At 45.5% G+C, this 23,762-nt stretch overlaps 1 long non-coding RNA gene across 1 annotated transcript; it reads right to left on the bottom strand.

Moving 5' to 3' along the window:
- Positions 1-3,183: 3,183 nt before the first annotated feature.
- Positions 3,184-20,560, bottom strand: LOC141164248 (uncharacterized). Its single transcript, XR_012250889.1, has 4 exons — positions 20,421-20,560; positions 4,863-4,935; positions 4,188-4,398; positions 3,184-3,222 (listed from the first exon to the last, which is right to left on the bottom strand). It is a non-coding gene; the product is annotated as an uncharacterized lncRNA (long non-coding RNA).
- Between the last annotated feature and the right edge of the window lie 3,202 nt (positions 20,561-23,762).

Genomic DNA, 23,762 nt, shown 5'->3' with positions numbered 1-23,762 from the left:
GGGGGCGGCGTGTGCGCCGTCGTATGCCAACCTCTTTCTGGGATATTGGGAGAGGGAGGTTGTCATTGACGGCGCGGGTGCCTCCTCCCATGCGCAGTGCTGGTACAGATATATAGACGATCTATTTATCATTTGGCAGGGGTCGGAGCCTGGGCTTCATGACTTCATCTGTGAACTCAATAAGAACAAAAGAAACATCAAACTCACTCACAAACACTCGAGGAAAGAGATTGACTTCTTGGATGTGAAAACAAGAGTGCAAAATAATGGTGCGCTCCAGACGGATGTGTACCGGAAGGAAACATCAGTAAATTCCCTCCTCCATGCAACATCGGCACATACTGTACATACAATCCGTTCAGTACCAACAGGTCAATTTCTTAGAGTGAAGCGTATCTGCTCCTCAGAGGAGATCTTTGAGGCTCAGGCTCGGGACCTGTCAAACCGATTCTTTGAACGCGGATACAGTATGAGAGCTGTAAAACAGGGATACCATTGTGCCAAAAAAACACCTCGAGACTTGTTATTGGTGAATAAAAGTAAAAACTCCAAGAAAGATCCCCCTTTGAGATTTATCTCAACTTTCAACAATCAATGGCCGAGAATGCGACAAATATTACAAAAACACTGGCCGATTCTCTCTACAGAACCTACTTTGAGGAGAATCCTTCCTGACCATCCATTACTTACCGCAAGGAAAAGTCGGAATTTGAGAGACATCTTAGTAAGGAGCCACTATGTGGCAAATCCTCCGAACCCGTTCGGTGCTGGTGTGCAGAGATGGGGCTGTTTTCCATGTGGATCCTGCATGGCATGCAGAAGCATCACTAGAGCTGCCTGTTTTTCATCTTCTGATGGGGGTAGGGACTATCGGATCACTCATTACATCTCTTGTAGTACGAGTTATGTTATTTATCGTGCCACTTGTACTTGCAACCTCCATTATGTAGGACTCACGTCCCGACAGTTCCACATACGAGTGAGGGAGCACATCAGAGACATTAAAGCCGCGAGCACGGCTGAGGATGTCTCTGTATTAAAAACCATCCCAAAACACTTTAGGTTACACCATAAGTGCAATACTGATGAAATTAAATTTATTGGAATAGGCAGAATATTATGTGGTATCAGGGGAGGTGACAGAAAGAAAATCTTAGCTCAACGAGAATGTCGTTGGATTTTCGCTCTGGACACCATGTCCCCCTCTGGGCTAAATGAAAAACTATCGTTCTCACCTTTTCTATAAGAGAAACATAACATAACCTTCTTTTGAACCTGCTTGGACATCAATGTATAAATAAACCTTTTCTCTTTCATATGTGTATGAGATAGAGTGAACAGGGATATGGCTCTGAATCCCTATATGAAAATCTACTTATATATTCTCCCTGTGAGTTGAGCTTTTTTGTCCCCCTCCCGTTCCCTTCTTCCTTTTCCCCTCCCCCCCTTTTCACCACTTATTCGTTTCTAATGTACTGATTATGCCCTCTTATCCCATGCTATCCAAGATCGTTTATAAACCCCTGTACATATCCTCACTCTTTGCATTTTTATCCTCCCACTGGAGGTTGTGTGGCTTTAAGCTTATGAGGTATATATATATATATATATATATATATATATATATATATATATATATATATAGGGGGTGTGTCTTATAGATCTTATGTATACGAGGCGTTCCCCCCCCCCCCCCCTTTTTTTTTTGTCATTTGCACATTCCCTCTTTAGGGGCATTGTGCAGGCATTATGACATAGTGGGGATGCTCTTTGTGGTCGGTCATTGTGCTATGCTTGCTGAGACCACTGATTTTGGGTCTGTGAGATGGCTATGGGGCGGTGGAGTGCAGGCTTGCGTTCCACGAAACCGGAAATGACGGCGGTGGAGCGCAGGCTTGCATTCCAAGAAACTGGAAGTGACGCCGCGGTGTGGATCACATGACCGGAAGTGACATACGTGGAGCGCAAACAGCGTTCCACGGCGTGGGAATGGAGCATACTGCATGGGAAGTGTTAGATTGTCTCGTTTTCAGGGGGTCTTATAATGGATTTTTCTATGTGGGGGTCTTAGATGTGTCTCCTCGGGGGGATCCTGCCTTGGGGGGTAGGGGATCGCTGTCTGCCCTTTATGGGGCGTTTGTGGATCGCTGGGGCATGTATGTGTGGGTGGGTTTAGCTCCTGCAGGGGGCATTTGCATATACGAGCTTTAATTGGCTAAAGTTCGCTGCTATTTACGGTGTTATCCAATGAGACCAGATGTGTCTCAAGGTACACACATGGGAATTATTTGGATTAATTGTACCTGAACATACTTAAGGCAATCAACCTGTGGCCATTTTGCCACTGCCTTTTCTATATACCTGCATGGAGGGTTACCATACCCTAGACCATTGATAATAATTTTTCTGTTACTCCCCTGATGAATCACTTGATGGTGAGGAAACGCGTTGGGAAAGTTCTGTAGGGTCCATGTAGGGCTGATCAGATCTTTAGGGTCAGCTGTGGACTGCCCTTGTCAGGGCGGGAGCTTTGGGGTCCTAGGGACAGCATATGAGAACAGGGCATTATAGGGTCAGAGGTGGATGACCGCTGGATTAACCCTGTGCTATTCTGTGGAGAAATTCGTGCTGCAGGACCGGTGAGATTGTTCCTTTTCTTTCTACTTATGAATTTCCACTGTTTGCATATGATAGTCTCTCTCTACTATTAAGGAGTAAACATTATTGTAGTAAATTAAGGAACATATATCTCCTGTTGTATTTTCTGAACTAGTCCACCCCACTGGGTGAATAACATCCCTATTTGTTTGTTTGTGTGTATCTAGATACTATTTTAGATTTTAATTATCCCATTAAAAGTTATATTTTAATTCTGCCATTTTTTGCTGTATATGTTTTATTGTGAGTCCGTAAAAGTGGCGTAATACCTCTGACAACATTGTTGACAGCAGTGATCTGGGTGTCCGAAATGCTTCCAGGGGTCTTCCCCCTGCTGATCCCAGGTCATTTGAGCACTCTTCCCATCGATTTGGGCAATTTTTAGGCCCTCTGCAGACCGCCGGAAAAATGCTAGTTTCCCATAGACTTACATTGGTCTCGTTACTCGGTCCTAGCACTCAAGCATTCCAATTTGCTCGACCCGAACGACGAGTACCCGAGCATTTTAGTGCTCGCTCATCACTGATAACAACCTATTCATACAACCTTTTTCTTGTAGGACACCTGTAACGAATAAACAATAAACACAATTAAAACAATCAGCATCTCTTCAGCTGGAGTTTTTCGCACGTCTTCAATCAGATGTCTCTCACTAGGCTTTAACAGTTATTTTTTTCTACAAAGTCTTTTAAGGAAAATCAATAATAAAACAAAAATAAATAATAATAATAATGTTTAATAAAACAGGCACAGTAATGTCAGTCTCTTCAGTAGCATAATTCAGCACAGATTAGATCTTTTCGCAGCGCACTTCTATGCATACACAACCACCGGCTTTTCCTTCAATAATACACAGCATTCTTTATCCTGCATGGAGATGAAGGGGGGAGGGTTTGATGAGGGAGAAGATCCCTATGACATGATTCCTTCCAGTCCTTATCTTCCTGCCCAATAATACTCCACACTGTTAGCTCAGGGAGTTTATCTAACCTGTGTTTAGCTTCCCTCCTGACTTTAATTCAGTTCCCTTGAGATACAGATCACACACCCACTTTCTCTTCGGCTTCAGCCAGACAGTAAACAACTTCCCAACAATCCCCCTGGGGCTTTGCTAAAACACTCCCTGTCTCCTGTGACTGTGTTAACGTGTAACCCTCTAGTTGCTGCATGCATTTGGAGCACAACACTTCCTGTCTCCTGTGCTTGTTACTTCTAATAGTTGTTGGATCCTTTTGAAGCAACAGCACTACTTCTGCATGTCACAATAATGTCCTCTACCCCACATCCATCATAGTGTCCTCTGCCCACTCCATCATAGTGTCCTCTGCCCCACATCCATCATAGTCCTCTGCCCCACATCCATCATAGTTTCCTCTGCCCCACATCCATCATAGTTTCCTCTCCCCCACATCCATTATAGTGTCCTCTCCCCCACACCCATCAGAGTGTGCTCTCCCCCACATCCATCAGAGTGTTCTCTCCCCCACATTGTCTTCTTTCTGTGTACTGGGAAAAAAATAAACACTTACCTCTCCATCTCCAGAGCCTCGGGCTCCGAGTAACAGGCCAGATTGCCCTCATTATTACAGCCCAGAAAGGGTCCCACGCCATCTCCGCTGCACCGGCGGTATGTCTGCTCCTGGCCGTGCATATCCATGTCATAAATGTCTGAGAAATTCCCCTTCACAGTGAACCTATCAGCATGTTTTCTACATATGTTTTGTATCGCCACATCTGTAACTGTAATATTAAAAAAGCCGAAAAGGAAAAAAATAAAATGGCAGAATTCCTGTTATTTGGTTTCTTCATGTCCTAAAAAAATACAATTAAAGGCAATCATAACTTCTCATGGATTTCACCAAAATATCAATAAAAACTGCAGCTCAGTGCACAAAAAACCTCTCACACAGGTTCATTAATATAAAAATGTGATCTGTCTCAGAAAGTAGCGACACAAAATGAATTTTCATTTTCACAAAATTCTGAATTTTCTTAATTATTAAAATGTAAAAATATCTTGGAAGTTCGGTCAATCACTACCACAGTCTTGTGGAACGGTAGAATTATGTTGCCAGATCATCTTTACTGCACAGCGAACACCTTAAAAAATAAAACCCAAATAACAATGTAGGTCGTCCCTTTGGATCCACCCCCCCCCTTTTTCAGTACATTTATTATATGGTAAAATTAATGGTGTCACTTACAACTACAGCTGGTGTCTCAAAAAACAAGTCCTCACACGGATATGGTGATAGGAAAATTACACAGTTTTGGCTCCTAGAAGAAGGAATAGAGCAAGAATGAAGTAAGGGAGGGGATATGTACAAAATCCCTACCTTGCCAAATCCACAAGTCAAGACAAATTAGCATATAAGGTGGATATAAAACTTAACTTTTACTATCAAAAGATAAAAACTGGCAATCCTCAATACAAAATATTGACAGTACACATAATAAATACATAGAACACATAAAACTGAGAAAATTGCCCGTGTCCCTGTATGGGATCATAAACTGACAATGGTCAGAAAAAATGGCATCAGCAAATACCAAAAAAAGTTACGTTTTATATCCACTTTATATGCTAATTTCTCTTAGAAGAAGGGAATTAAAATGAAGCTACAAAAATGGAAAAACCTCCCCGTCATGATGTGGACTGTGCCCCCAGGAGTCCTGCGCTCAGTTGGGGTATACAGGGCGCACGGCACAGTAGTAGCAGAGATCCATAGATCCTATTGTAAATACGTGTCCGATTTGCTGCGGATTTGTAACCTGTGAATTGTAAACAGCAGTAACATAACCAAGCCTAGAACATGGATCTGGTACCGGAACCAAACTGCAAAAATAAGGCTCTGATCACATTTGTGTCTGTGATTTGTCAGAAGCCTCCAACACCTCTAACACATACTTGCAGGTGTTCACTGACACATCTATAACTGAGTGTATAGCAGTTTCATCCAGCAGACACTAGATGGCGCTGTGGTTCCCGGTGACGTCACCGCTCCTGCAGCCTCTAGTCATTAATAGCAGCACTCAGCATTGCCGGGTGTGGTGGCGCGCGCCTGTAATCCCAGCTACTTGGGAGGCTGAGGCTGGTGGATCGCTTGAGTCCAGGAGTTCTGCGCTGCCCTGTGCTATGTCGATCAGGTGTCCGCACTAAGTTCAGCATCAATATGGTGACTCTGGGGGAGCTCAGAGCTACCAGGTTGCTCTAATGAGGGGTGAACCGGCCCAGGTCGGAAACAGAGCAGGTCAAAACCCCCGTGCCGATCAGTAGTGGGACCGCGCCTGTGAATAGCCAGTGTAGAGCAGCCTGGACAACACAGCGTGACACAGACTTTATATACAAATAGCAAATAAGAATTTTATATCGGGAGATCATTATTAACCCTCAGTCACATCTGGAACAAATATCATTACATTGTTGGTTTGAAGGTGAAGATAATGCAAAACACAAAAATGTATATATTTAACCCCTTACTGGCCCAGGGCGTATTAGTACGCCCCAGGCCATCACCCCCGATTCAGTGACGGCTCCTGCGGTGAGCCTGCACTGAACCAGACACATGTCAGCTGATTATTACAGCTGACATGTGCCCGCAACAGCCGCAGGTGGAATCGCGATCCACCCGCAGCTGTTAACCCTAGAACGCATGACCATAAAAATCTACACTTTCACATACCTGGGGCCTTTTAGGCCCGTGTGCAAATAATAAATAAATGACCAACTGGAAATGACAAACAACTATATACCTGAGGAATACCTAGAGTTTCAAAATTCGAACTAAAGAAATCTTGCAGAAAATAGAAAACAATTAACAGGGCGGGCCTGCGAGGCCCCAGGTATGCGTTCTAGGGTTAAAATGTTAAATGCCGCTGTCAATCTCTGACAGCGGCATCTAACATCGCTGCGCCGGAAGCGCGGCATTAGCCCCGCCCATCGGTGACCCCGTCACATGATCGCGGGTCACCGATAGGTGGTCATGACAACTCTGGGTCTGCAGCAGACTCCAGTGGTTGTCATGTAAAGATTACTATGAGCACCACCTAGTGGTTGGCGCTCATAGCACAGGAGCATTTCTGCTAAATAGAGGTGATCTGCTCATCGCCTCTATGTAGCAGAGGCGATCAGGTAATTGCTGCTTCTAGTCTCCTATGGAGACTATTGAAGCATGCAAAAAGTTGAAAAAAAAAATGTTTTTAAAAAATGTAAAAAGAATATAAAAGTTTAAATCACCCCCCTTTTGCTCCATTCAAAATAAAATAATAAAAAATAAACCCCACATACACATATTTGGTATCGGCGCGCTCAGAATCGCCTGATCTATCAATATAAAAAAAGAATTAATCCGATCGGTAAACGACGTAACGAGAAAAAAATTCCAAACACCAGAATTACGTTTTTTTGTTCACCGCAAAATTGCAATAAAATGCAATAACGGACGATCAAAACATCGTATCTACCCCAAAATGGTATTAATAAAAACGTCAGCATGGCGCGCAAAAAATAAGCCCTCACCCGGCCCCAGATCCCGAAAAATGGAGACGCTACGGGTCTCGGAAAATGGTGCCATTTTTTTTTTAGCAAACTTTGGATTTTTTTTTCACCATTTAAATAAAAAAGAACCTATACATATTTGGTGTCTACGGACTCGTAATGACATGGAGAATAATAATGACAGGTCAGTTTTAGCATCCAGTGAACGTGGAAAGAAAAAAAAAAACTGTGGAATTGCATTTATTTTGCAATTTCACCGCACTTGGATTTTTTTCCCGTTTTCCCGTACAAGATATGGTAAAACCAGTAATGGCGTTTAAAAGTACAGCTCGTCCCGCAAAAAATAAGCCCTCGCACGGCCATATTGACCAAAAAATACAAACGCTATGGCTCTGGGAACAAGGGGAGCAAAAAACGAAAATGCAAAAACGGAAAATCCCAAGGTCGCGAGGGGGTTAACCCCTTAAGCCCCGCGGGTGGTTTGCACGTTAATGACCGGGCCAATTTTTACAATTCTGACCACTGTCACTTTATGAGGTAATTACTCTGGAACGCTTCAACGGATCCCCCTGATTCTGAGATTGTTTTTTCGTGACATATTGTACTTCATGATTGTGGAAAAATTTCTTCGATATCACTTGCGTTTATTTGTGAAAAAAACGGAAATTTGGCGAAAATTTTGCGATTTTCAAAATTTGAATTTTTAAGTAGAGATGAGCGGTGTTCGACTAGAACTGTTCGCCAATCTCAAATTCGAGCTGTTTTGGGCGGTGTTCGAGTTGTTCGACGAACCAGAACGATTTGCAAAAAATTCGGCTGTTCGAGGTTATGTTCGATAACTGTTCGTGCACCAAAAGCGTGTCCTGCATGTCTGGCGCTATTTAGAGCACCAATCATGCAGGGATTGTCTGCCACTCACTGTAATGCCACAGCCATGGTGGTTGTGGCATTACAGTGATTGCCCAAATCGATGGGAACAGTGCCAACAGTGAAACATGAAAAGCCGGCAATTCAGCAGCGGCATACACCGGTACCCGACAATTTAGAACCGAAAGAATAGAGCTTCACACATAGATTAGATAGATATAAACATGTCAGCCACATATATACGAAGCACAGTGACAGTGTTGCTTACTGTACTTGTCATTTAGCGTAAAGGATTTATCAAAAAAAATAATAGTGTTTTCATGCACCGTCTCTTTAAGAAAGCCGGCCGGCAATTCAGCATCTGTACCCGACAATTTATAACAGAAAGAATAGAGCATCACACATAGATTAGATAGATAGAAACATGTCAGTCACATATATATGAAGTACAGTGACAGTGTTGCTTACTGTACTTGTCATTTAGTGTAAAGGATTTATTAAAAAAAATAATAGTGTTTTCATGCACCGTCTCTTTAAGAAAGCCGGCCGGCAATTCAGCATCTGTACCCGACAATTTATAACAGAAAGAATAGAGCATCACACATAGATTAGATAGATAGAAACATGTCAGTCACATATATATGAAGTACAGTGATAGTGTTGGTTACTGTACTTGTCATTTAGTATTAAAATAAAGGATTTATTATTAAAAAAATTGGCATGGGGTTCCCCTTAATTTTAGGCTCTAGCGGAGGTTAAGCAGACGGCTGGGGCAGATGTTTGAAGCCTGGGAAGGGGGTAATACCCACGGAGCTTCCCAGGCTACTAATATCAGCCCCCAGCTGAATACATAGCCTTTACTAGCTATTAAAATGGGGGACCCCCCAAAAAAAATGACGTGGGGTCCCCCCTAATTTAATAGCTAGCAAAGGCTAGGCAGACAGCTGGGGGCTGATATTAATAGCCCAGGAAGGGAGCCATGAATATTGGCCCCCTCCCAGGCTAGAAACACCAGCCGTCAGCCGCCCCAGAAATGGCGCATTCATAGGATGCGCCAATTCTGGCACTTAGCCTCGCTCTTCCAGGCTGCCCTGGTGCGGTGGCAGGGGGTAATAGGGTTGGGGTTGATGTCAGCTTATAATGCCAGCTGACATCAAGCCCAGGTTAGTAATGGAGAGGCGTCTATAAGACACCCCCATTACTAACCCCATAGTCAAAGTTAAAAAAAAAACACAAACACCCAGAATAAAGTCCTTTAATTGAAATAAAGACACAATTCTTTATTGTTCTAAATTAAACCATACTTACCGTCACGCCCATTCCAGCTGAAGCCAACGATCTCCTGCAATAAAAGAAAAATAACAAAGCAACATCATCCTTACCTTTCCATGGTTCCCACGACAGCTTCAGCTCTGCTACATCGAGATGACAGGCTGGACCGCAGCAGAACGCTGCCATCCAGCCTCTCATCCCGCAGACACTGAGAAGCGCAGGCTTGCTTGCGTGGCTCAGCGTCTCTCTGTGACGACATCCAGATGAGCCGAGTTCATGTCCAATGAACTCGGCTCACCTCATGCACGTCACTGACAGCGTGGGAAAATTCTCACGCTGAAGCGGTGAGTGCAGGAGAATTCTCCCACGCTGTCAGTGACGTGCATAAGGTGAGCTCATGTCCAATGAACTCAGCTCACCTCCTGCACGTCACTGACAGCGTGGGAGAATTCTCCTGCACTCAGCGCTTCAGCGTGAGAATTCTCCCACGCTGAATCGCTGAGTGCAGGAGAATTTTCCCACGCTGTCAGTGACGTGCATAAGGTGAGCTCATGTCCAATGAACTCAGCTCACCTCCTGCACGTCACTGACAGCGTGGGAGAATTCTCCTGCACTCAGCGCTTCAGCGTGAGAATTCTCCCACGCTGAAGCGTTGAGTGCAGGAGAATTTTCCCACGCTGTCAGTGACGTGCATGAGGTGAGCCGAGTTCATTGGACATTAACTCGGCTCATCTGGATGCCCTCACAGAGAGACACTGTGGAGCGCAAGCAAGCCTGCGCTTCTCAGTGTCTGCGGGATGACAGGCTGGATGGCAGCGTTCTGCTGCGGTCCAGCCTGTCATCTCGATGTAGCAGAGCTGAAGCTGTCATGGGAACCATGGAAATGTAAGGATGATGTTGCTTTATTATTTTTCTTTTATTTCAGGAGATCGTTGGCTTCAGCTGGAATGGGCGTGATGGTAAGTATGGTTTAATTTAGAACAATAAAGAATTGTGTGTTTATTTCAATTAAAGGACTTTTTTCTGGGTGTTGTGTTTTTTTTAAATACTTTACTAGAAATTCATGGTGGTCATGTCTAATATTGGCGTGACCCCATGAATTTCGGGCTTAGGGCCAGCTGATAATGCCAAGCTGGCCCTAAGCCCTTTATTACCCAGTGAGCCACCGCATCAGGGCCCTGGATGAGTTGGGTACAGCGCCAGAAGATGGCGCTTCTATGAACGCGCCATTTTCCGGGGTGGCTGCGGACTGCAATTTGCAGCGGGGGTGGCCCAGAAAGCTTGGGCCTCCCTGCGCTGCGGATTCCAGCCCCCAGCTGCCTAGTTGTACCTGGCTGGACACAAAAACAGGGCGAAGCCCCACGTCAATTTTCTTTAAATTATTTCATGAAATAATTAAGAAAAAAAGGGCTTCCCTATATTGTTGTGTCCGGCCAGGTACAAATAGGCAGCTGGTGGTTGGGGGCAGCCCGTTCCTGCCTGCTGTACCTGGCTGGACACAAATATAGTGCGAAGCCCCACGTCAATTTTTTTTTAATTATTTCATGAATTTCCTGAAATAATTTAAAAAAATTGAAGTGGGGCTTCGCACTATATTTGTGTCCAGCCAGGTACAGCAGGCAGGAACGGGCTGCCCCCATCCACCAGCTGCCTATTTGTACCTGGCCGGACACAACAATATAGGGAAGCCCTTTTTTTCTTAATTATTTCATGAATTTCATGAAATAATTAAAAAAAATTGAAGTGGGGCTTCGCACTATATTTGTGTCCAGCCAGGTACAACTAGGCAGCTGGGGGCTGGAATCTGCAGCGCAGGGAGGCCCAAGCTTTCTGGGCCCCCCCCGCTACAAATTGCAGTCCGCAGCCACCCCGGAAAATGGCGCGTTCATAGAAGCGCCATCTTCTGGCGCTGTACCCAACTCATCCAGGGCCCTGGTGCGGTGGCTCACTGGGTAATAAAGGGGTTAGGGCCAGCTTGGTATTATCAGCTGGCCCCAAGCCCAAAATTCATGGGGTCACGCCAGTATTAGACATGACTGCCATGAATTTCTAGTAAAGTATTTAAAAAAGACACAACACCCAGAATAAAGTCCTTTAATTGAAATAAAGACACAATTCTTTATTGTTCTAAATTAAACCATACTTACCATCACACCCATTCCAGCTGAAGCCAACGATCTCCTGCAATAAAAGAAAAATAATAAACCAACCTCATCCTTACCTTTCCATGGTTCCCACGACAGCTTCAGCTCTGCTACATCGAGATGACTGGCTGGACCGCAGCAGAACGCTGCCATCCAGTCTGTCATCCCGCAGACACTGAGAAGCGCAGGCATGCTTGCGCTCCTCACTGTCTCGCTGTGACGGCATCCAGATGAGCCGAGGTCATGTACAATGAACTCGGCTCACCTCATGCACGTCACTGACAGCGTGGGAAAATTCTCACGCTGAAGTGCTGAGTGCAGGAGAATTCTCCCACGCTGTCAGTGATGTGCATGAGGTGAGCTCATGTCCAATGAACTCAGCTCACCTCCTGCACGTCACTGACAGCGTGGGAAAATTCTCCTGCAATCAGCGCTTCAGCGTGAGAATTTTCCCACGCTGTCAGTGACGTGCATGAGGTGAGCCGAGTTCATTGGACATGAACTCGGCTCATCTGGATGTCGTCACAGAGAGACGCTGAGCAGCGCAAGCAAGCCTGCGCTTCTCAGTGTCTGCGGGATGACAGGCTGGATGGCAGCGTTCTGCTGCGGTCCAGCCTGTCATCTCGATGTAGCAGAGCTGAAGCTGTCGTGGGAACCATGGAAAGGTAAGGATGAGGTTGCTTTATTATTTTTCTTTTATTGCAGGAGATCGTTGGCTTCAGCTGGAATGGGCGTGATGGTAAGTATGGTTTAATTTAGAACAATAAAGGATTGTGTCTTTATTTCAATTAAAGGACTTTATTCTGGGTGTTTGTGTTTTTTTTAACTTTGACTATGGGGTTAGTAATGGGGGTGTCTTATAGACGCCTCTCCATTACTAACCTGGGCTTGATGTCAGCTGGCATTATAAGCTGACATCAACCCCAACCCTATTACCCCCTGCCACCGCACCAGGGCAGCGTGGAAGAGCGAGGCTAAGTGCCAGAATTGGCGCATCCTATGAATGCGCCATTTCTGGGGCGGCTGACGGCTGGTGTTTCTAGCCTGGGAGGGGGCCAATATTCATGGCTCCCTTCCTGGGCTATTAATATCAGCCCCCAGCTGTCTGCCTAGCCTTTGCTAGCTATTAAATTAGGGGGGACCCCACGTCATTTTTTTGGGGGGGTCCCCCATTTTAATAGCTAGTAAAGGCTATGTATTCAGCTGGGGGCTGATATTAGTAGCCTGGGAAGCTCCGTGGGTATTACCCCCTTCCCAGGCTTCAAACATCTGCCCCAGCCGTCTGCTTAACCTCCGCTAGAGCCTAAAATTAAGGGGAACCCCACGCCAATTTTTTTAATAATAAATCCTTTATTTTAATACTAAATGACAAGTACAGTAACCAACACTATCACTGTACTTCATATATATGTGACTGACATGTTTCTATCTATCTAATCTATGTGTGATGCTCTATCTTTCTGTTCTAAATTGTCGGGTACAGATGCTGAATTGCCGGCCGGCTTTTTTAAAGAGACAGTGCATGAAAACACTATTATTTTTTTAAATAAATCCTTTACACTAAATGACAAGTACAGTAAGCAACACTCTCACTGTACTTATTATATATGTGACTGACATGTTTCTATCTATCTAATCTATGTGTGAAGCTCTATTCCTTCTTGTCTAAATTGTCGGGTACCGGTGTATGCCGCTGCTGAATTTGCCGGCCGGCTTTTTTAAAGAGAGTGTCTTCTGAGCAGTTTGTCAGCTTTTGGACACCTTTGCAGGTGTTTTCTATGTGTTTCTATGTGTTTTTGTTTGCCTGCCATTGGTTTTAACGGTGTTCGACGGTGTTCTAAGGTGTTCGACGAACAGTTCGACGAACAGTTCCTCGAACATCCCGGTGTTCGACGAACCGAACCGAACCCGAACACTATGGGGGTGGCTCAACACTATTTTTAAGCCCTGAAATCAGAGCGATATGTCACACAAAAGAGTTAATAAATAACATTTCCCACATGTCTACTTTACATCAGCACAATTTTGGAACCAAAATTTTTTTTTTGTTAGGGAGCTATAAGGGTTAAAAGTTGACCAGCGATTTCTCATTTTTCCAACAAAATTTATAAAACCATTTTTTTAGGGACCACATCACATTTGAAGTCACTTTGAGAGGTCTTTATGACAGAAAATGCCCAAAAGTGACACCATTCTAAAAACTGCACCCCTCAAGGTGCTCAAAACCACATTCAAGAACTTTATTAACCCTTCAGGTGCTTCACAGGAATTTTTTGAATGTGGAAGAAAAAAATGAACATTTAACTTTTTTCACAAAAATGTTACTTTAGACCCAATTTTTTTTATTTTCACAGGGGTAACAAGAAAAAATGGACCCCAAAATTTGTTGTGCAATTTCCCCTGGGCACGCAGATACCCAATATTTGGGGAAGAAACACTGTTTGGGCGCACGGCAGGGCTCGGAAGGGAAGGAGCGCCATTTGACTTTTTGATTGTAAAATTTGCTTGAATAATTAGCGGACACCATGTTCTGTTTGGAGAGCCCCTGTGTGCCCAAACTTTGGACCTCCCCCACAAGTGACCCCATTTTGGAAACTAGACCCCCCAAGGCACCTTTCTAGATGCATAGTGAGCACTTGGAACCCCCAGGTGCTTCACAAATTGATTCGTAAAAATGAAAAAGTGAAAAAAAAAACACTTTTTCATTTTTACGAATCAATTTGTGAAGCACCTAGGGGTTCCAAGTGCTCACTATGCATCTAGATAGGTGCCTTGGGGGGTCTAGTTTCCAAAATGGGGTCACTTGTGGGGGAGCTCCAATGTTTGGGCACACAGGGACTCTCTAAATGCAACATGGTATCCGCTAACAAATTGAATGGAAAATCGGCTCAAATTGTTAGCGGACACCACATTGCGTTTGGAGAGCCCCTCTGTGCCCAAACTTTGGAGCTCCCCCACAAGTTACCCCATTTTGGAAACTAGACCCCCCAAGGCACCTTTCTAGATGCATAGTGAGCTCTTGGAACCCCCAGGTGCTTCACAAATTGATTCGTAATAATGAAAAAGTGAAAAAAAAAACACTTTTTCATTTTTATGAATCAATTTGTGAAGCACCTGGGGTTCCAAGTGCTCACTATGCATCTAGAAAGGTGCCTTGGGGGGTCTAGTTTCCAAAATGGGGTCACTTGTGGGGGAGCTCCAATGTTTGGGCACACAGGGACTCTCCAAATGCAACATGATATCCGCTAACAATTTGAGCCGACAATTTGTTAGCGGATATGATGTTGCATTTGGAGAGTCCCTGTGTGCCCAAACTTTGGAGCTCCCCCACAAGTGACCCCATTTTGGAAACTAGACCCCCCAAGGCACCTATCTAGATGCATAGTGAGCACTTGGAACCCCTAGGTGCTTCACAAATTGATTCGTAAAAATGAAAAAGTGTTTTTTTTTTCACTTTTTCATTTTTTACGAATCAATTTGTGAAGCACCTGGGGGTTCCAAGTGCTCACTATGCATCTAGAAAGGTGCCTTGGGGGGTCTAGTTTCCAAAATGGGGTCACTTGTGGGGGAGCTCCAAAGTTTGGGCACAGAGGGGCTCTCCAAACGCAATGTGGTGTCCGCTAACAATTTGAGCCGATTTTCCATTCAATTTGTTAGCGGATACCATGTTGCATTTAGAGAGTCCCTGTGTGCCCAAACATTGGAGCTCCCCCACAAGTGACCCCATTTTGGAAACTAGACCCCCCAAGGCACCTTTCTAGATGCATAGTGAGCACTTGGAACCCCAGGTGCTTCACAAATTGATTCATAAAAATGAAAAAGTGTTTTTTTTTTCACTTTTTCATTTTTACGAATCAATTTGTGAAGCACCTGGGGGTTCCAAGTGCTTACTATGCATCTAGATAGGTGCCTTGGGGGGTCTAGTTTCCAAAATGGGGTCACTTGTGGGGCAGCTCCAATGTTTGGGCACACAGGGGCTCTCCAAACGCAACATGGCGTCCGCTAACAATTTGAGCAGATTTTCCATTCAATTTGTTAGCGGACACCATGTCGCGTTTGGAGAGCCCGTGATGTGCCTAAACAGTGGAGCTCCCCCACAAGTGTCCCCATTTTGGAAACTATACCCCTCAAGGATTTTATTAAGGTGTATAGTGAACATTTTGAACCCAGAGGTACGGCACAGAATTTGTTTACATTAGGTCATCATATTGAATAAGTTGTCATTATTCTTGAGCGCAGGTGCTCGCTACTTGAGTTTGCATCGGGTACTCAGGTATGCACCATGTACAGCGTGTGCTCGAGTGACATGCTCGAGTCCCTGCTCCGCATGTTTCACGGTTATTAGGCACCCAAAAAAAAACATGCGGGGATCGCTCATGCATGGCAGGCAATCCCCGTAAAGTTTTTTGGCCGCGAAGCATATGGGGCAGAGACTCGAGCATGTCACTCAAATACCCACGATACTCAATGCATACCAGAGCACCCGATGCAAACTCAAGTAGCGAGCACTTGCTCTCAACACTAGTCACCATATCGTCATCTTTTTTTCTTACTTTTGAAAAAAATCCCAACCCCAGCCCTAGCCCTAGCACAACCCTAGCCCTAGCACAACCCTAGCCCCAGCACAACCCTAGCCCCAAACCCAGCCCTAACCCTAGCCCAATCCTAACCCAAGAGTTTATTTTTCCTTGTGCAGTATAAGTGATTAGACGACTTTATTCTTCGGGTCGGTGTGATTACAGCAATGCCAGAATCATATGGGGTTTTTATGACTGACAGCTGTCACACACTAAAAGACGCATTTTTTGTAAAATCTAGTTTTTGCATCGCCATATTTTGAGAGCTATAATTTTTCCAGATTTTGGCAGACAGTCATGTGACGGCTCGTTTTTTGCGGGATGACTTGACGTTGTTATTGGTGCCATTTTCAGACACGTGACGTTTTTTGATCGCTTTCTATTCGATTTTTGGGAGGCAGAATAAACAAAAACCAACAATTCAGGAATTGTTTTCTTTTTTTTATTCTGTTCCGCATGTGGTAAAATTGATGAGGTATCTTTATTCTTCGGGTCAGTACGTTTACAGCGGTACCACATTTGTATAATTTTTCTATGTTTTGGCGCTTATACACAATAAAAGCTATTTTATAGAAAAAAATATTTTTTAGCATCGCTTTATTCTGAGAGCTGAAACTTTTTTATTTTTCGGCTGATGGAGCTGTATGGCGGCTTGTTTTTTGTGGGACGAGATGACGTTTTCAGCGGTATCATTTTTATTTATATGCGTCTTTTTGATCGCGTGTTATTCCACTTTTTGTTTGGCGGTATGGTGATAAAGCATTGTTTTTTGCTGGGATTTTTTTTTTTTTTTTTTTTTTTACCGTGTTCACTGATGGGGTTAACTAGTGGGACAGTTTTATAGGTCAAGCTGTTCCGGACGCGGCGATACCAAATATGTGTACTTTTATTGTTTTTTTTTTATAATAATATTTATTGATGGGTACATTATATTTTTATTTTTGGTGTATTATTTTTTTTTATTTTTTTATAATATTTTTGCACATTTTTTTTTTTTTTCCACTTTCAGACAGTTTGTACACCTTATTACTTTGTCCCACTCTGGGACTTTCACTTTTTTTTTTCTGATCGCCTGCATGGCATAGGAATGGAGCACCATCCCTATGCCATGCAGGCTGTCAGAAGTGCACAGTGTTAAGATTGCTTGGAGATGCACTGCGCATGTCCAAGCAATCTTCCTGCTCTCTGGTGACCCGGATGTTGTCATGACGACATCGGGTCGTCATGGCAACACCCGGGAAGCCGCTGCAGTCTGCGCTGGAAGCCGGAAGAGGAGGTGAGTATCGCCGATCACCTCCCCTTGCCCCCGCAATGCCGCGATCGATTTCGATCGACTTCGATCGCAGCATAGCGGGGGTTAATGTGCTGGGAGCGGTGCAGGACCGCTCCCTGCACATAGTACCGGGTGTCAGCTGTGACAATCAGCTGACACCCGGCGGCGATCGCGCCCGCACAGCCTGTGTGCGCGCGCGATCGCCATGACGTACTAATACGGGTCTGGCTCTTAAGTCCCAGGGCACAGACGCGTATTAGTACGCCAAATGTTATTAAGGGGTTAATATGCGAGCGGGTTTGTACGTTCTCACCAGGGGCGTACATAGAAGTCATGGGGCCCCATAGCAGAAGCTCTAATTGGTCCCCCCCCCCCCCTACAAAAAATAAATATTTGTCTGTGTCACAGAAGAGCAGATCTCATAACTTTCCAGCCTTTACGTAGTAATTTTCCTCCTTCTGAAGTCGTAGATTCCTCCTTCATTGCCCCCATAAAGTATGATGCCAACAAAAGTGCCCCCCAAACAGTATGATACCCCTATGGTGCATTCCTCCACATGCACAGTATAATGACCCTATTGTACCCCACTTCAACTCCCACGGCAAAGTATGGTGACCCTAACACAGTATAATCCCCCAACTGTGAACCCCACAGAGCCTTCCATACACTCTCATGGCCCCCACACAGCCCTCCAAACAGTATAATGGCCCCCACACAGCCCTCCAAACAGTATAATGACCCACACAAACCTTCACACTGTATAATTGCTTTCATACAGTATAATGGCCCCCAACATAGCCCTCAAAATATTATAATGGCCCCACATAGCCTTCCATATAGTATAATGCACCACCAATAATCTTCCATATAGTATAATGCGCCCCCATAATCCTCCATATAATATGATGAACTTCCCATGGTCCTCCATAGAATATAATGCACTCCCCATAGTCCTCCATACAGTATATTACACACCTCATAGGGTAAAATGCAGCCCCCATATAGTATAATGCACGCCACAGTCCTGCAGTATTATGGGCACCACGTACTCACTGATTTTAAAATACAGTATATATTAAATAAGCCGACCCGAATATAAGCCGAGGCCCCTAATTTTACAAAATAAAAATGGGAAAACCTATTGACTTGAGTATAAGCCTATGGTGGGAAATGCAGCAGCTACTGGTAAATTTCCCCATCCTCGTATGTGTGGCCCCCTCAATCCCCCAATCCCTGGTATGTGTGGCCCCCACAATCCCTGGTATGTGTAACCTCTTCAATCCCCCAATCCCTGGTATGTGTGGCCCCCTCAATCCCACAATCCCCCAATCCCTGGCATGTGTGGCCTCCTCAATCCCACAATCCCCCAATCCCTGGCATGTGTGGCCTCCTCAATCCCACAATCCCCCAATCCCTGGCATGTGTGGCCTCCTCAATCCCACAATCCCCCAATCCCTGCCATGTGTGGCCTCCTCAATCCCACAGTCCCCCAATCCCTGGCATGTGTGGCCTCCTCAATCCCCGGCATGTGTGGCCTCCTCAATCCCCGGCACGTGTGGCCTCCTCAATCCCCCAATCCTCCCCGGCATGTGTGGCCTCCTCAATCCCCAGCACGTGTGGCCTCCTCAATCCCCCAATCCCCGGCACGTGTGGCCTCCTCGATCCCCCAATCCTGGTACGTGTGGCCTCCTCGATCCCCCAATCCTGGTACGTGTGGCCTCCTCGATCCCCCAATCCTGGTACGTGTTGCCTCCTCGATCCCACAATCCTGGTACGTGTGGCCTCCTCAATCCCCCAATCCTTGTACGTGTGGCCTCCACAATCCCCCATTCCTGGTACGTGTGGCCTCCACAATCCCCCATTCCTGGTACGTGTGGCCTCCACAATCCCCCATTCCTGGTACGTGTGGCCTCCTCAATCCCCCATTCCTGGTACGTGTGGCCTCCTCAATCCCCCATTCCTGGTACGTGTGGCCTCCACAATCCCCCATTCCTGGTACGTGTGGCCTCCACAATCCCCCATTCCTGGTAAGTGTGGCCTCCTCAATCCCCCATTCCTGGTACGTGTGGCCTCCTCAATCCCCCATTCCTGGTACGTGTGGCCTCCTCAATCCCCCATTCCTGGTACGTGTGGCCTCCTCAATCCCCCATTCCTGGTACGTGTGGCCTCCTCAATCCCCCATTCCTGGTACGTGTGGCCTCCTCAATCCCCCATTCCTGGTAAGTGTGGCCTCCACAATCCCCCATTCCTGGTAAGTGTGGCCTCCTCAATCCCCCATTCCTGGTAAGTGTGGCCTCCTCAATCCCCCATTCCTGGTACGTGTGGCCTCCTCAATCCCCCCATTCCTGGTACGTGTGGCCTCCTCAATCCCCTCATTCCTGGTACGTGTGGCCTCCTCAATCCCCCCATTCCTGGTACGTGTGGCCTCCTCAATCCCCCATTCCTGGTAAGTGTGGCCTCCTCAATCCCCCATTCCTGGTAAGTGTGGCCTCCTCAATCCCCCATTCCTGGTACGTGTGGCCTCCTCAATCCCCCATTCCTGGTACGTGTGGCCTCCTCAATCCCCCCATTCCTGGTACGTGTGGCCTCCTCAATCCCCCATTCCTGGTACGTGTGGCCTCCTCAATCCCCCATTCCTGGTACGTGTGGCCTCCTCAATCCCCCATTCCTGGTACGTGTGGCCTCCTCAATCCCCCATTCCTGGTACGTGTGGCCTCCTCAATCCCCCATTCCTGGTATGTGTGGCTTCCTCACCCCCCCCAATCACTGCACACATAAAACAATAAACACTTATACTCACCTTCCTTCCTCACCCCTGCTCCAGCGCTGAGTCCTGTCTGCAGCAGCTCATGTCGGCATCTGAGCAGCGGGCGCTCTCAGACACAGAGGTGAGCTGCTGCCGGCACATTCACTCCTCTGCACTGACAGCAGGAGATGCGGCTCAGCTCTCCTCCGTGCCCGCTACTAAAGAGAATGAATATTCCGTCTTCTCCACGCCCATGGGAGTGGAGAAGAGGGAATATTCATGTCCCTTTAGCAGCGGGGACACGTGATAGCTGCAGCAGAGGCTACAGCGTGTGCCCCGCTCCTGCACTGCCGCAACCCGCTCCTCTGCCGCCGCAACCTCTTACCTATCCTCCTCGTTCCCACGCTGCTTGGGGCCCTCACCGCCCCCTCCGGCCACGGGCCCCATAGCAGTGGTGTGGTCTGCCGCCATTGGCGGTACGCCACTGGTTCTCACTATTTCCCCAGATTCAGCTTTTCTGTCTCCTAATCTCTCTGTGACACTGAGCGCTACTGACACCTACTGGCATAACTAAGAAAATGCTTCCATCTACTGTGCAGTACTGGGTGTTACCAGCAGAGGCAATCTGTATTAAATATAAAAAGTAATATTATCATTTATGCTTGCAGCACCAGTAATTTCATGGTGCGGTACATGAGAAGGGGTTACATACAGGATGCAAGTATTAAACACGGTCAACAAACTAACAATGACAGACTGGTACAGAAAGGAGAGGACCCTGCCCTTGGGGGGTTACAGTATACAGGATAATGAGGAGGAGACAGTCGGGTAGGGGGTTGCGGCAGCTCCGGTGGTGGTGAGGTGGCAGCGGGGTCATTGCAGGCTGTAGCCGTCCTGACGAGGTGGGATTTCAAGTTCCGTCTGAAGGGTCTAAGTGTGGCAGATAGTGATGTGTGGGGGCACAGAATTCCAGAGGATGGGGGACACTCGGGAGAAGTCTTGGAGGCGATTGTGTGAGGAACGTATGAGTGTGGAGGCTGGGCCCTTAGATAAAGCCGAAAACAGGTCTCAGGTTTTAGGGATAGCCAGCCTAAACTGAGTTAGGTCAAGAATATAGATATGGAATGAACTTCATCCTCGACAGCCCTTTGGCAGACACACACTGACATAACTTGTATTTACCCGTATAATCTGAATAACGACAGACGCAATGAATAAATACCGCCATGCACACTGTAAATCAATGAGTGCAGCGTCTCCTGTGAAACATTCATGTGGTCTGCCGCATACTAACATTGCGCTTCAATGACAGCCTGTATAATCCCCTCTGGTGATATCTGACTGTGTGCAGAGTTATCCACGGTAGGAGCTGTGCTAATACACCGCTGCACACGCTCCTATCCACAAGGACAGCGGCTCCACTAACACGTAAGACGCCGCTTGCATTTAGTTCTTCATTCAGTGATAACTTCAGCGCATAAGGTAAAGAATATTTATACCGTGTTAGCCAGTAGATAGAACAATATTGGAATCTGAGAGTCCTCAGTGGTTGATACCTTTTAATGGCTAACTGAAAAGATGGTAAACATAGCAAGCCTTCGAGACAACTCAGGTCTCTTCTTCAGGCTTATAATGACACCAAATCTGAAAACACATACATATGTACATAGGCAAAAGAAAGAAAAAAAAAAAAAAAGGAAAAAAAATCAGTGCTATGTGCTGTCATAAATACGACAGGTGACGTAAAGCAGAGTCAGGCTAGGGAGGGGGAGAGGAGCTGGGAAAGTTAAAGCAAGATTCTAAGATAGGCGGAACAAATTGTATTATTGGTATATGGTTAGCAACCTGTGGAGATCTGAAAATACTTAAGTGAGCTGTGGAAAGCGATAAATCAAAGCAAGAGAGTTCGCATACATGTCAAAAGTTCATTGTCCTCAAAATGGAGTCTCTTGGAGATGTGATATCCCCAATTGTCCTTTAAATTTGTATAACAACACATGAATATATGATATCCCCAAATGCCCATTTGTTTTGTATAAAAGCTCATGAATCCATGTGATACATTTAATCCTGTTTTGAATGTGTCAAAGGTTGTTATCAGTTTGTATTCCCAAATTCTTCTCTCTCTCTGAGACTTCAGCGCAGTCATTTCTAACTGAGCAGGCAGCTTAGTAGAATAATATTGGGAATCCCTATAGCGACCTCTAGTGGTTGGAAGGGGAATTAGATCTTTAAGTTAACATAACTTATCTGATCCTGCCATATGATCCTTATGCGTAAACGGATTCCTACTTTGTGCTCAGATCATTAGTTAGTGGTAGTTTAAATTTATTAGGATTATTAAGCCATAATGGTGTGATCTTGTTAATTACTGAAACATAATGAAAAACAATTACAATAATGTCAGTTTTAATTTGCTTTATTAAAAAGTAATAAACATCACAAATCAGCAAATAACAGACATATTTGGTGTCTCTGTAATTCTAACGACCAACAACACAACACAGCGATCAGATTATTTACGGGGATTGGTAAATGGTTTAAAAAACTGGTGTGATTGATATTTTTTCTATATTAATCCAATAAAAAATATAATAAAATGAAACGCTGAGGCAGTGTTCAAGTGCAGGGCTGCCATCAGCGCATTACTGTCCTTACTGGTGCATGAGGCCCAGTGAGCAGAAGCAAAGAGGAGGGGCTCGGTACACAGAGCTCCTGTGTATAATGTCACTAGTGATCACTGTATTACCTGTACACTATATACAGAGCGTCTGTGTATAATGTCTCTGGTGATCCCTGTATTACCTGTACACTATATACAGAGATCCTGTGTATAATGTCACTAGTGATCACTGTATTACCTGTACACTATATACAGAGCGTCTATGTATAATGCAAATGGTGATCCCTGTATTACCTGTACACTATTTACAGAGTGCCTGTGCATAATGTCACTAGTGATCACTGTATTACCTGTACACTATATACAGGGCTCCTGTGTATAATGTCGCTGTTGATCCTTGAATTACCGGTAAACTGCCGCTATATGCAGAGTTCCTATGTATAATGTCACTTGTGATCCCAGTACAGTATATATAGTGCTCTTGTGTATAATGTCACCAGTGATCACTATATTACCTGTACATTATACACTATATACAGAGCTCCTGTGTATAATGTCACAGGTGATCCCTGTACACCAGGGGTAGGCAATTAATTTTCCAGAGAGGCCATATGAGAGACCGTGACTGTTTTGGAAGGCCGAACCAGTAGGCTGATATTAACTGCTCAATATTAATAGTAAGATATTAATTATAATTACTTTATTAATTGTATCACTTAATATTGAGCAGAATTAAGTATGCTGACATCACCTATATACCGTTTGAGTACACACACAGCCCCCTATATACCGTAAGAGGCTCCACACAGCCTCCCCATGTCCAGCAAGAGACCCCCCATGGCCACCTTCCCATGTCCAGCAGGAGACCCAATGGCCACCTTCCCATGTCCAGCAGGGGACCCCCATAGCCATCTCCCCATGTCAAGCAGGAGACCATCATGGCCACCTCCCCATGTCCAGCAGGAGACCCCCATGGCCATCTCCCCATGTCCAGCAGGAGACCCCCCATGGCCACCTCCCCGTGTCCAGAAACTGACCCCCATGGCCACCTCCAGGTGTCCAGCAGGAGACCCCCATGGCCACCTCCCCTTGTCCAGCAGGAGA

This window comes from Phyllobates terribilis, unplaced genomic scaffold, assembly GCF_046119375.1.
Source record: "Phyllobates terribilis strain yellow unplaced genomic scaffold, ASM4611937v1 Scaffold_10__3_contigs__length_209671492, whole genome shotgun sequence".
Lineage (NCBI taxonomy): Eukaryota > Metazoa > Chordata > Amphibia > Anura > Dendrobatidae > Phyllobates > Phyllobates terribilis.
Note: the sequence above shows the minus strand (reverse complement) of the source record. Positions and strands in the feature narration are given on the sequence as shown.